At 43.3% G+C, this 14,976-nt stretch overlaps 1 protein-coding gene across 1 annotated transcript in view; it reads right to left on the reverse strand.

The window, feature by feature from the left end:
- The window catches only part of QRFPR (pyroglutamylated RFamide peptide receptor), a 633,745-nt gene that overhangs the window by 365,797 nt on the left and 252,972 nt on the right, over positions 1-14,976 (reverse strand). The window lies entirely within an intron of this gene.

Here is a 14,976-nt window from a genome sequence, read left to right on the forward strand (position 1 = left end):
ACAGGATAGTAACCAGGTTTGATTATGAGGAAAGCGGCCCAGATATGAGAAAAGCACAAACAGGAAGGGACACATGTCTTTGTAGGAGATGGGGTGCAGGTGAGGACAATCCTCCTAAAGGGGACACTAAAGGTGACTCAAAACTCCCACATAATGGCTGTGGAGGGCAGACTACTATGAAAATATGAGCATGAGGAGGCATGGAGCGCAGAAATAAGGGTACAAAGATTTCTGCTGAAACTGGGCAGGGGAACAGAATGTAGAAGTAGAATGTGAGCTTTCTATTACTGAAGGAAAAACAATATAGTTTTCTCACTTCCAGTTGAGGTGAGAACACGGAAAATCAAGGTATGCCCCAAACCACACAAGTCTCCCCAAGTGAAACTGAAAGCTCGGGTCCTCTAGCTTGCCTGTGTGTATTGCACCAGTTCCTGAGGTCTCTCTGACATACCAAATTCTCCCATTTTGCACAGCGTAGTTTTACCTGAACTCATATAAGTCTCTTGACTCCTAAATTGGGCAGCCAGCACAGGAGGTACTGAACTCAACAAGTCTTCCTAAATAATGCAAATAGATCCTTCTGAACTCACGTTTCACCCTGTTTGAGACAGACAGCGGCTATCTCCTAGTCCTCAGAATTGTCTGCTACAGCTTAGGTCTCAGCTTAAGCTTTCAAGAGTGTACCCTACTAGAGCAGACAGTCTAGGTCACCCTGCATTCACAACCATCTTCCTAATTGGAATAAACAGCTTAGGTATCCCTGACTACTCACAAATCTGCCTAGTTGGGACAAATAGCTCACATCTCCCTGAATTCAGACACACTTTCCTGGTAGTCAGATTACCCGGGTCTCTCTGACCTCACCTAAACCCCCGGATGGCACAGACAACTCAGGTCTCCCTGAACTCCCAAGAGTCTCTCCAACTGTCAAATTCAGCCCAGATCTCCTGATTTTGCTCTCCCCAGTCACGTGCAGGGGGAGCAGTCTGAGGGCACCCAGAATGAGCAAGGACTGCAGCTGTGCGCCTATTACTCTATCTTCTGTTCTAGGAAGATGGGGTCTCCTATGGCCATTTAGGTGCCCTGTGATATCCTTGGCTGTACCATTATTAATACCTATACCTCTATACTGTGCTTATTAATACCCTGATTGCTTAAAACTACAATAAGGCATTTCAGCATCTGTGACTTCTGGGTGGGTCCATATCATACATACATTTCTTGATAAACAGCACATCCAGAGGTTTGGGCCTCAGCCAGGCTTGGATTACCCGCACATGCTATTATGACCTTGCTGCTTAACATTGTCCCTAGAGGACTGGGCCTACCTTGCTACTCGGTGGACTTTACAAATCATACACCATGGTGGACTGCACTGTTCAACATGCTATGCAGTCTACAGCAACCTCACTTTTAAGATGCTATCAGGTCCTAAAAATAGTGGACAGGCATGACTACTTCTATTCTTATGCCCTGTATAACAATACTTGCTTAAGGGCAGTGAGGCTTGACTTATCATGTTTGAAACACACATTTGCTAAACGTGCACATCACCAAGCACTTCCCATACAAGCCAAAGTTCTTCCAAAATCCTGTTAAGCATGATCTCCATAAGAACGCCTAGGAAATTTAGGGAAATTGGTTTGATTCATGGCCTTGCAAGGAGTAAGATATATGTGTAAAGGGTAATTCATCCCATAAACTTCAAGGTCTAACATAAAAGTTCACTTATTTCATTCAGTGTCTTGCTATAGTAAGCAGCACATTTGAAACTAGTCTCTTTAAAGTTAGATTGCTAGATATATTTATGCTTTCCTGTTTTCAGTTTCTATTTTCGATAAATTCTTTTTTTTTTTGCAGTGCTTTCAAGTGATGTCAATACCTTAAAAAAACAGTGTTTACACGGTGTTTTTCTGGTGTTTATGGAATGTTTTAGATTTATTATTGCTTACTTTCTTCACTAACAGTGTATGGTGTATTGACAGTGTACTTACAGTGTATATGAGGTCCAAATACATTTTTGCAAATCAAACGTATTGTAATATACCATGCAATATTTCTTCAGTGAGTTTTTGGTCATGCACGCTTGCTCTTTTCTTCCCATGTAAACTTTTATCCTTGAAAAGGCCCTCTCACTATTGGCACTTGAGACGGGCAACACCAAAACAGCCAATACACAATTTGCTAGCTCTGGTCACTGACATAGCTTTCCATGCTGTGCACTGGTGCACCTGAAGATTGTGATTCTCTGGGACAGGTTCTGCAACAAACATGTTGAACTGGCCGCATATGCCCTCAGAGTTATATCCTGAATTGCTTCTTAAAATGTATTTTCTTACCAAGTGGCAAGCACTCTAACATGGAACAGGTTGCAGTGCCAAAGTCACTAAAAGTGTTGCCCAGCTTATTCTCAAGTAGATGTTTCACATCTACACCAGTTATGCTGAACACTTCGTAGACAAGGCAGTTTTCAAACTCTAGTTTTTTAATTATGTCCACTACAGCATTCATGTTTTCCTATAAAAATCAAATTTCTTAAATTTGGCATCATCACTCAGCAAAAATTTGTAAACCTTCGCCACATGCATAATATAGCATTCACAGCCTCTAAGATAGAGAACCACATGGTGAATGACAGTTCGGATTACTCATTCTTTGATGCCACACAAAGCACAAAATTAGAAATATTTGCGTTTTAGTTCCAGTGCATAACATAACAGTGCACCAGAATGGACTAAAACGTTCATAGTATTCATCATTAACTCTAAAGATTGTAAAGATGTTTTCAGCAAACCATCTAGCAAGTGGCAAGGATCTCTTACAGGGAGTAACTTGAGCTCAGGTATCGATTTTAACAGGTCATTACACAACTTCTTCACATACGTAGCTGAATCACTGCAAATACTGATAATATCACTCCAATGTTTGTTAAACTTGGTAAGAACTTTTTTCAGCAGCATTCTAAGTGCCACTGCATTCCATGTATGCCAAAAGTCTGGTATCATGTTTTCACCACTATCCCAGATGCTTGGTGACAGCACTGTTTTCACATATACCGGTCACTACACCTTGCATTTAATGTTTAAAGCCGATGGTGCTCGGCAATTCACCTACTATCAATACTGACTCACCAGGAAAGCAGCTGAAGCATCAAGCGGTTTTACCCATTCTCTGTGGGTAATTGTGATGGTACATATTGGGAAATATTCTTATGAAACCAGTCGTTTTACCTATAAGTGAAAGAATCAAACGCAGCCAAAATATCAAATATGATTTTGCTATTTCCTGAATCTCTCAAGTCTGTCAAATAATTAAACAAGACCTAAAACATGCTTCTAAACCCTGCATCTTTAGACCAAACATCACAACACTGAAAAAAGCAAAACGAAGATTAAACAATATTTTAGTGACATCCCTAAACAACAAAACTCAAGCAGAATAATGTTAGCCCAGTCTTTCTTGCTGCTAACATGTATAACAAAGTTAAATTGTATCAGGCCCTTCAGGAAGAAAACATAGTGACTCTTTCATTATCCTTTTGCTTTCTTTGAATGGTTTTTAGTTTGTGGTGTGTTTTTCAGTGTTTATATGTTACACTGGTGAGGGCTATTTCACTTTCAGTGGGGTTTTATCAGTTATCATAGGCTTAAACGTAAAACAGGATGGCTTAAATATATTATTTAAAGAACCATTAATAGTGGAATGCTGAATTAGTCCCCTCAAAACAAAATGACTAGCCATTCTTACACCACTTCATCTCTTCTGGTGGCCGATTAGGTCCTACAAAAAAGGTGTATTTGTCATGCAGTAATCTCTGACACGTTAAAAGAATAACTACAAGCCCATGCTGCCAATCATACCTTAAAACTTAGTCACTGTAGAGCATCCATCACTAAAGAAAGTAGCGCACTTTTCCCACAGTAGCCAAAAATGTAGCCATGGCATGATATTAATGACCTCCCAATCTCAAACTGCTCCTCCTGCCCCTGGAAAGTCATCTAAGAAGCCTGATGTGCTAGCAATGACACAAAAATCTTCATTAATTACATAAACTCTTCATCAATGGCCTCCATCTAAAACAACTATATATCATTCCTTTAGATTTCCTTCTTCGTTGTTTCATTTCTCGCTGAACCGCTTACTTTTTGAAAAGTAGTGTCAGGTTGTTTTCAACAATTTAAACTTGGCTGCAGAGACAAAAAATACTGTTTCGCTTTTTGTTCAGCACTAGTGCAGTGGAAAGTTGAGTGCCTCTGGACAGATATATCCAATTCAGATAGCTCGAGAAAAGCAACCAGAAATAATTTTACGAAAAACATGTACATTGGAGTAAATACCAAACATTCTTAAGTTGTGACATCTTGGTTTCCTTATTTATTTATTTTTCGGAGTTTTATATACCACAAACTTGACCCAAAGGTATCAGAGTGCTTCACATGAGCACCAGTTGTATTACAGACAGACACATTCATTTTTGATGGGCACGGGGAGGTTACATGATTTGCCCAGAATCACAGGGTGTTGAGTGTCCATGCCGAGACTCGAACCCAGTTCCCCACATCCTCTCCCTTAATCTTCAGGCACCGTGTGCAATGACCATATTTTAACAGTGTTGTTCAAATTATTGTATTGTGTGGGTGCAAACCTTTACTGCTGCATTAAAAGTACCACATATCTTCTGAATACTAAAATGTCCATAGTATGCAGTTATTGGTTCTTCAACAGTTTCAAAATTATTAATCCTGTTTCGAAGCGGTCACTGGAATGGGGCTTTTTTCAAACAAATTGTGACAGCTTGATTTTAAACCTCAATGATCTAGTAAAAATGCTGCCTCCTTATTACAAGATTGCCTTGCTTCTTTCTCTGGTTAAAGTTTTTTCTCTAGTTTACGGCCCCTGGGCATTTCCTGATGGAAAACACGGGGAAACCATCACAGGAAATATCACCGATACTTTCTTAATTTTACATGACCGCAAGATATATATATTCTGCTGTTCTGTTGAGTGTTAGTGGTAACACATGATCTGACTGATTTGCTTAAGATAGGTGATTCTTCTTCCTTTGCGGTGTCAGCGAGGATAATGCTTCTGCTGAATAAATATGTTTGCTTCTCATTCTCGACTCCACAAAATCTATACCGCATCTGGGGGTGTATAATGAATATGGTGCACTTTCCCTGTTTGCTCCATGATGCACCTCTCAAAAGGTACATCGGGTGCAAACAAGGGGAGTGCACAGTATTAGAAAGAATGCGCTGCCACCGGGGCAGTGCATTCAACTGAAGTACGAAACAGCAGTTTAAAAGCTTCTCCATGTTTCACAGTTCAGGCAGCAATCCACTTGCATTTTCAAGAGGGGAAAGAGATCCCCTAGTAGGTGGGTGCAAAGAGTGACTGCGCCCGCCTACTAGGGGATGTTTGGGGCATCCATGGGACCCCTTTCTCCCCTTCAGAGGGCTGTCTTTAGGAGGTGCACTGGAAGTGCACCACCTTTCAGTGCGCTGTTAGAAATGGGGTCTCTAGTTGGCAAGGGCATGCACCTTTGTCCAAATAGGGACCCTTCTTCCTAGTCAGGGTAAGGGAGTTACACTCCTATAATAACCCCTGCTCACCCCCTTGGTAGCTTGGCACGAGCACTCAGGCTTATCTTAGAGGCATTGTGTAAAACATTTGCACATAACCAACAGTAATACAGTGTGAGCACTACAAAAGGACACCACACCAGTTTAGAAAAATATCCAGTATTTTTTATATACTTAAGACGAGCCAAAAAGATAAAAATCCACAATACAGTACTTAAAAATATTCAGTTATCAAAGTATCCTTGAAAAACAGTTCCTTGATGTCGATAGCTCCGTCCGGGGCTATCACAGCGTCATGAACAAACAAATCCAAACAGTTCCGGCTGACCGCAGCGGCACAGGTCAGCTACGGTGTCGGTAAGACCCCCAAACAGTACCTTTCAGAAATACAGGTCGTCGATGACCTCTCGTTGTCACATGCATTGCAGGTCGATCTCCTCTCTGATGGAGTCAGGAGCGCTGGCGTCGGCAGGCGTCGGGTGTTGTGGTGCAATGGTATGGCGTGCGGTGCCCTCAGGTCATGGTGAGAGCACGGCGTCGTGAACAAACAAATCCAAACAGTTCTGGCTGACCGCAGAGTCAGTAGAGTGTCCCTCCCCCTACCAGGAATATGATCCCCTGTGCCAGATCTCCAATCCACCTCAGGGACACTGCGCACCAGTGGAGTAACCTCACAATCCTGACCCCCCTGGTGTATCTCAACCCCATCCTTGAAGCAGGGCTCCAAATCTGTGTGTGCGTGTACCTCACCCTCAGTACTGGACACTACAATTTTGCTGCCACCATCTGGGCTGGACAAAGCCCTACCGGCTTCCCAATCCAGCTCCAGCTCTCTCATTTTAAGCTCATGATCCAAGATCATCTTCTTTTCCTCCATGGCTATTCTTTTGTCTTCCATTTCCCTCTCCATCCGGAGCTTTTCCAACTCAAACTTCCTTGCTTCCCGCCTGTCCTCCAGCTCCTCTGGGGACAAGCTACTGCTGCCTGGTCTGGAGGGTTCCCCCCTCCCAAAAGCACATCCACGCTAGTAATAGGCTCCTCCACCTCTCCACTGAGATCACCAGATTGCCCACTGGCATGTCTGGCTTCTACCCAGGCTCTCAGCGCCTTTTGTCGCTCATCCTTCCTGGTGAGGCCTCTTACCTGGACTTTCAGGTTCTTGTAAATCGCTTTCAATTCCTTTACGTTTTAGGATTCCAACCTATCCTCCTCAAAGGCAATTTCCATTAATGCAATTGATGATGCTCTAGATTCAGGCATGTTGAAGTAGCAAGTTCAAACTGGCAAGATCAAAAATAGGCCAAACAGAAAAAGAACCAGTATGTGGTACGTAATGGTCTGCGATATGGTAGTAGTGCACACCAATCACTGTAAGTCAAGTGCAAACACAAGTCCTATCCTCACCGCTGACAACCAATGTCAGAAATGGGGTTTTCTAGTCCTTTGTCCAAATAGGGACCCTTCTTCCTAGTCAGGGTAAGGGAGTTACACTCCTAAAATAACCCCTGCTCACCCCCTTGGTAGCTAGGCATGAGCAGTCAGGCTTATCTTAGAGGCAGTGTGTAAAGAATTTGCACATAACCAACAGTAATACAGAGTAAGCAGTACAAACGGACACCACACCAGTTTAGAAAAATATCCAATATTTTTTATATACTTAAGACAAGATCAAGAGATAAAAATCCACAATACAGTACTCAAAAATCTTCAGTTATCAAAGTATCCTTGAAAAACAGTTCCTTGATGTCGATAGCTCCGTCCGGGGCTATCACAGCGTCATGAACAAACAAATCCAAACAGTTCCGGCTGACCGCGGCGGCACGGGTCAGCTACGGTGTCGGTAAGACCTACAAACAGTACCTTTCAGAAATACAGGTCGTCGATGACCTCTCGTTGTCACATGCATTGCAGGTCGATCTCCTCTCTGATGGAGTCAGGAGCGCTGGCGTCGGCAGGCGTCGGGTGCTGTGGTGCAGCGGTATGGCATGCGGTGCCCTCAGGTCACGGTGTGAGCAGCGGCTCGGTGGCGGCGTCAGATGGCGGCGTCAGTGAGACCAGGGTCACGGTGTGAGATGAAGGTGGTGCTCGTCACGGTGCTGGCAGGTCATGGTGCAGCAGTGGCATCGTCGTTGCTTAAGCGCTGTTGTTGGCTGACGAAGTGGAGTCGATGGCACCGGTGTCGGTAGTCCAAGGCTGCGGTGCGGGATGGGGGCGGTACGTCGTGGCGGCGTCATTGGTAAGACCAAGGTTGCGGTGCGGAGGTGCCCTCTGCGGTGCCTTCAGGACGTGGAGTCGGCAGCGGTGTCGTAGACGGCGTCGGGCTTGAAGTATTTGCTGTTCCTGAGACTTCTTGAACAGGGGGCAAGCTCTACCTCAAGCCCTTGGAGAAACTTACAAAAGTAGAAAGTAGAATGCAGAAAGTTCAGTCCAGTCATTTCACTGCCCAAGACACAAGCAGCCACTGCAGGCCAACACAGCAAAGTGGTAGTTCCTCCTCACAGCTTCTCCAGCTCTTCTTCTTGGCAGTCTTCTTGATCCCAAAAGAGTTCTCTGAAGTATTTTCTGTCCCTGAGACTTTCAACAGGAGGCAAGCTCTACTTCAAGCCCTTGGAGAAAACTCTAACTGCAGGATGATGAAAGCACAGCCCAGTCCTTTCCCTACCCAGGACAGAAGCAACCACTGCAGGCCAACCCAACAACACGCAGCATAGGGGCAGTACTCCTCCTCCAGCTTTCTCGGTCCTTCTTCCTGGCAGGTTTCTTAGTTCAGAAGTAATTTAATTTCTGGGGTCTGGGCCCCAATATTTATACCACCAAATCCTTTGTCCTCTGAAGGCAGAGGTCCTGTATCTAGTTCAAACCAGTTCTGGGTGCATTCTGCCAGTGTGCACCTTCTTCCTTTGTCAGTGTAGATCAGGGTCATCAGACGCACCGCAGAAGGTGGAGCCAGCATTGTGGAAGGCAGGCACAGGTGCTACTCCTCCCACCCATCTATGTGCAGATAGGTCTATTGAGCCCTGTGCTGACTCACCCTGTCTCCTGCAGCCTCCCCAGCCCATGTCAATCACAAACCAGACAGACAATACACAAGCTAGCAGAGGCAGGCTGGAAGGTTAGGTAAGAAAATACCTACTTTCTAAAAGTGATATTTTCAAACGCAGAATGTTAAAACCATCTTCACTAAAATATGTATTTTATCATTCTGAGTTCAGGCATACTAAACTCGAATGTCTACCATGTTCCCTGGGTCAGTTAGGATTATAGAATGTTATAATCAAACTGCCTATTTTTGCCTATGAGGAAGAGGTAGCCTTGCACTAGTGAAAAACGAAGTAGGCTGTCATTCACTGTCAGGACATGCCACACACACACACCAGGGCATGTCCTACCTTTCACATTCAATGCACTCTGCCCACAGGGGTACCTTGGGCCTACCTTAGGGGTGACTAACATGTAGAAAACGGAAGGTTTAGGGACTGGCAAGTGGGTGCACTTGCCAAGTTGACATGGAAGCCCCAGGTTGTACAGAGGCTCTGCAATGGCAGGCCAGAGTTACACTTTACGGGCTGTTTGCGTGGGTGGCACAATCCAGTGCTGCAGCCCACCAACAGCATTTGATTTATGGGCCCTGGCACTCGCATTGCACTTTACCAGGGAGTGACACATAAATCAAATAGGACAATCATGGAAACACCAATCCATAATACACTTTACACAGAGAGCATATGCACTTTACACTGATTGGCAGTGGGCAAGTGCCCAGAGTCCTAAAACAAACACACACAGGTCAGGAAAAAATAGGAGGAAAAAGCAAAAGGTTTAGGGATAACCCTGCAAAATGGGCCATTTTCAACAATGACCAATTAAAGGAAATCAAGGCTCAAATAATCCAGGGATGTCACAACAAGAGGCTGCGAAGCATAATCCTTATACAGCCCAACATTAGTTCAGAAGATATCCTGATTGTAGCAAGGTCTCACGATCTCTCAGCAACAAGGGCCTTTGAGATGGAACTGGCCATCACCCAAACACCAGAGAGCACGCCCACCGTCGAAATTGAGGGATCTGACACCATGTGCATGAAAAGCAAAAACGAAACTGCCAAGACACGTGGATCCTCGCCCATGAGACCTCGATGTGGATCCTGCACCGTGAAGATCACCCAATCGACGATTGCCCTGCACAAAGCAGCACATGCTGTAATTGCAGAATCAGTAACCACTTTGCATCTCTCTGCCAGAAAAGAGTCAAGAACTGAAGCTCCCGTGGTGGTAGACTGCCAATGATGGCAATGTGTCAACAGTCCCTGACCAATTTGGCACTGCCAGATGTAATTATACCCTCACAATGACAAAATCATTGGCTGGAAGATTCATTCCTAGATGAGGAAGAAGAAGACTTCTCATCTAATTAATAAGAGAGCTGAAAAGTCACCAGAGACCGCAACCTATGTGTGTCCTCCATATTGCCGGATCCCAAGTCAAAGCTGACATTGATACAGGAGCATCTGTTAATGTCATGGGCGTCCAGCAGTGCAATTGCCTCTGGCCAAAGGCACCACTTACCCCCTCACACACCAAGATCTTCACGTATAGAAGCCCATCACCACTGCCCTTTCGAGGGGGCAGGACAGTGTAAGTAAAAAAAAAAAAAGAAATCAACTGTGGTAGGTTTATTCCAGCCTAACAGCCTTAGCGGAACCACTGAGAGCCCCGACAAAAGTGGATGTAAAATTGACGTGGAGCCAAATGGAAGAAGATGCATTCCAGAAGATATAGACGCACTTCTCAACAACACCACCATGGTGTATTTTGATCCGAGATTACCGCGGAACACCTCGTTGTACCACTCAACAGGCCCATGGACTCTGGTGTTGAAAGGTCCCCGCCAAGACACTATTCTAACATATCCATGATGGACGACACTACCATATAACCTACAGGAAACTCATGCTTGGCGCACACAGTGTAATACGCGCACAACGAGGACATGAACAATTTCCCCGGGACACATGGTAGTCATTAGAGACCATCGACCAGGGTGGAAGTTCAGAACACCTTACGAACCAGGGATTTGGACAGTGCTGAAGGTTGATGAAACCATGGTTTAATCAAACAAAGGAAGACAAACAGTCACCAGGAGAATCTTGTGGTTGAACAGATAGATGCTGGAACCCAACAAGGGTCTCAAATCGAAAACACAAAAGAAACCGGCTGGCCTGAAACTGATGAGCATGATGAGACCTCTATCAGTGGTGGAGAGCGTAGGCATGTGACCGAAGACAGTACGCTGGATCAAGACACACAAGCCACTCCAGTTGCCAAGGGCTTACCGAGCCGCTCACGTCAGGGATACAATTTCCAGCCGAATCCACAACTAAGTCATCAGTTCCGAGACTTTCTGTGCACACTTAAATAAAGTGATTTTCAAGACTAAGTTGGGAAGGGATGGAGTGAGCCACCCAGACTCGCTTGACTCTCCCTCACCTAGATATGCATGAAATAAGTCTTCTGGCCAGACATGGCTAGAGGCTATAAAGTAAATGAGAATAGCCCACACTGAATCTTCCTGCTGCACTGTATGCCCTGTGTACCTGTGTGGTTTGTTGGCTGGGAAACCAGGGAAGGCCTAATCAGCGGGCCCTCTACCACCATGAAGGAGTCCCGCAAAAGGGACACGCACAACTCAAAATAAAATTGTAAAGTTACGATGGTAACTGTGAAGGTGTATTTTAGTTGTAAATCCATCTATCTTTGCCAACAATGTTTAGAGCTACGAATTGGAAGAAAGCAAAAAAAAAAATAACACAAATTTGAAATTCATATATGGTGTATACTGGAAGGGAATGAAAATTATTAGCTTTATCCTATCTCCTTTTACTTGTATTTCAAGTTTGTCTATCCACAAGGATTTATTTCAAATTGCAGTCTTCACTGGCAAAGCATCATTCCTTATCTCAACTGAAAGAAACATTTACCAGACCTTAAAAGAGTCTTTGGAAACATGATGTTGGTTTTTTCTCCCTCTCACCCTGCACATAAACATCCAATTTTCAGTGATAACGGAGCCTCTACATTGTAAAGATGGATGCAGCATTATCGAAGCAACCACACTCACCTCATCTAGTACTGGAAATCTGTCAGCAGTTATACATATACACGTGTTTATTTATAACATTCTTTTGGTTATAGTTTCAAAGTTCAGTTGAAGTATTTCATGTCTTGCTCTTTTTGTCTCCTATCAAATGGAGTATATCATAATGCTTTAGATACTAATCGCTTTGCATTCCCTTGGATGGCACGGATTCACATAAAATCTATTAGAGCGTTTCAAAGCTTTCATGATAACAAGAATTCATCATGCTTTAATACGTTTTTGTAACTTCTATTTATCAAATGTATATATATTCACAGAAAAAAATCATATATTTACACATATTCACTTATCACATCACTTATGACATGTTCTCTGACATTATTTATGACATCACCGAAGACATCTCAAATTACATCAGTGATATAATATGTGAGGCCTTAAGTAGTGCACAGCGAGGGCGCAAGCTATTGTTAGCTCTGCTAACTATAACTTGTGAATTTCTGTTGTTGTTAGAGTTCACAAGATTAATGTTGTCAAATTCACCTAACTTTAATGTCACTTTAACCTTAGGTTTCTTCAGTGAATTTCGAAGGTTTTTTAAAAACCAAAAACAATCTTTTTATCGCACCTTTCTATAGCAGTACTTTAGCCGTTGTTTTTTTTAGTGAATTTCCAAGGTTGTCACATCTAACCAGAACTCTACTTTGGATTTGTCTAGTGCATACTCTACACTACTGCTGCATAAAGGGCCAAGAGGCAATGCATACTACTAACATTGAAGGAGAGGGGGCCAAATGAGTTGAGCTCGTAGGTGATTTTACCCATTTACATACTCAGCTGTAATTAAAAGGGAGAACCATTGACTCTACTCTCAGAACTGGAAACTAAAAGAAAGAACCCACTTGTTTTGGACTGTCATCAAGGTTTTCAGATCGTTTTTGAATGTGGAATTGTAGAGAAAACAGCCTTGATTTACCTTGGCCAAGCACAAGAAGTTAGGATTATTTGTCCTTAACAGAAGTGGAGCTTAAACTGTGGCACCTACTATGCTTATATTTGTAAGTGCTTCCCTTTGGGGTTTAATCTTTGTGAATTGAGCATCAGGACCCTTTATATTTATCCAAGAAGAGTCCACAATAATCCACAAAATGTCTACCCATCTGGTGAACTTTTTACTGGTTAATCAGTAAGCACTACCTCTTGGGTGAATGTCTAGTGCAGGTTTTACATTACACCTTCATAAAGGACCATGCGGTAATGTCTCTAGTGACCTGTGCATGTGTAATTTTGTCAATGTAATATCTCCTAAAGCGTCGATGAGACTACAGACAAAGAGTTTAATCTCCACCAAACAAGAGTAGTTCCTCTTAATTATATGAAGTAAGGGCTTCTTTGTTTGGTGGAAGTGTCCTCATATTCCTCCGCACCAAGAATTTGTCATCAAAATCAGAGGAAAACACGCTGGAGTCTCTTTGGTCTCTTCCGTCAGCTTGAAAACTGGTGGGAACACAGTTTTATTTTCAAAGTGATAGGGGCCGAATTCACTCCTCTATGAGCCTATTATTGCCCTGGGGACCCCGGGGCCTACCTTTAAAATACATGGGTGCACTGGTGCCCATTTGGGGCACCCACAAACAACACGTTGGGGGCCAACAGTGAGCAGGCTTTGCTCCAGCCCAGAATGAGCAGATATTTATGCTTCTCCCTCTGGGTCGGGGCAATATCTTATTCTGTTTCCCTGCCCACATCAGTGCAGGCATGGAAACAGAATACAAGCTGGCTCCCAGCTGGGGGGAGTATTTATAAAGCTCCCGCCCACTGGGAGCAGACTTTGTGTTTGCTCCCGTTTGGTGGGAGATTTGAACATATTCTCGCCAGATAGGAGCAAACACAAGTTTCCCTGCCACACCATTGAAGGCAGGGAAACCACTGTGGCTCGGAGGTGGGCTCCTCAGGACGTAGCTTGTGAGCTGGCCCCAGGGGATGGGTCCGTGGGGTTATTAAAGGCTCAGGGAGGGGGGCCGCATGACCCCTCCCCTTAATAAATTTATTGGGCTCAGAGGGATGGGATCCCCAAGGTCACTGTTCACACCTTATCTGCACCTTCTTGCACCTGGTTCTTCTTAACTTGTTTTCATTACGCATTTTCAAAGTCAATAGGTGTGGCCTACAACTAAAAATACAAATTGACCTATCAGCTTTGCCAATGCATTTTAAATTAGAAAGTCCTACTTCTTTGTTTACCCTAATCAATTTTACATTTCACTGCACCTGTCTTTTAAAACCTTGTAAATGAAGCAATTATAATGTTTGCCTGATATTTTACTTTGTGCTCATATCTTCCCTTTTCGTTACTTTTTCAATTTTTTGCAGGAGACCTCATTTGCGAGTTTTAGTTTCCTCAACTCAAGGCTAATTGTATTGTACCATTGTTATTATGAAATCTTTATTTATATGCAACTTGTGATTCATATGTACTTTATAATTGTAATATATTATCAGTAATTATCTGACTACTAAAAGGTCTAACTGAAAGAAAAAGTTAAGCTCCTGTCTTCAAAGCGCTGCTGCATTATCATTATGAAACATTCAATTTCGTCAGCAGTCTTTTCTGCATTTCCAAAAATGTGGCCCCACCTTATGTATTGCAGATATAGTCAATTTATTCTATGGGGTAAATATAGTTTGAGTATTTTATCTTAACACCCTGCCTTGTTTTATTTCTTTGAGGTTTGAAATGTATGATATGTTTAACTAGCCCCTTCTTCTCCCACATCACCTTACAAAAGAAGTTCTGTCAGTCATTAGTCATTGGTTTTTATGAATATCTAAGCTTCATTGCCCAGAAGTTTCAGGACCCTTTTACGACCATACTCCACTTCAAAGTACTCAAGACTGAGAAAGTTCTCAACATGCTGAACACTGAATAGCATTGCTTTTAATTGTACTGTAGAATTAATATAGGGCTCCTATACCCCTTGTCAAGGTCCCAAAATGCTCTTCAGAAGGATGATTAGGTAGACCCAATCTTGGTCTCTGTTGGTGCTCTGAGTACTGGTGGCTTTACCAATCATTGTTTATGGGAATGGTTCCACGGTTACATAGTTGGACTCGGAAAGGTCTCTCCTAGGGGCTATTTTTGTGAGTCCATCCGGGTGCAGTAGGAGCCTGATTTCCAGTGGAACTATTATACCACCAGCAATTTAGAGAGTCAACCACTTTGAAGGCACTATGAAACTACCAGGAAATCTTTTTATGGAGTCCAGCCAGGAGCTATGGAAGGTAAAGCTCTGGAGGC

Source organism: Triturus cristatus, chromosome 2_2 (genome assembly GCF_964204655.1).
Source record: "Triturus cristatus chromosome 2_2, aTriCri1.1, whole genome shotgun sequence".
Lineage (NCBI taxonomy): Eukaryota > Metazoa > Chordata > Amphibia > Caudata > Salamandridae > Triturus > Triturus cristatus.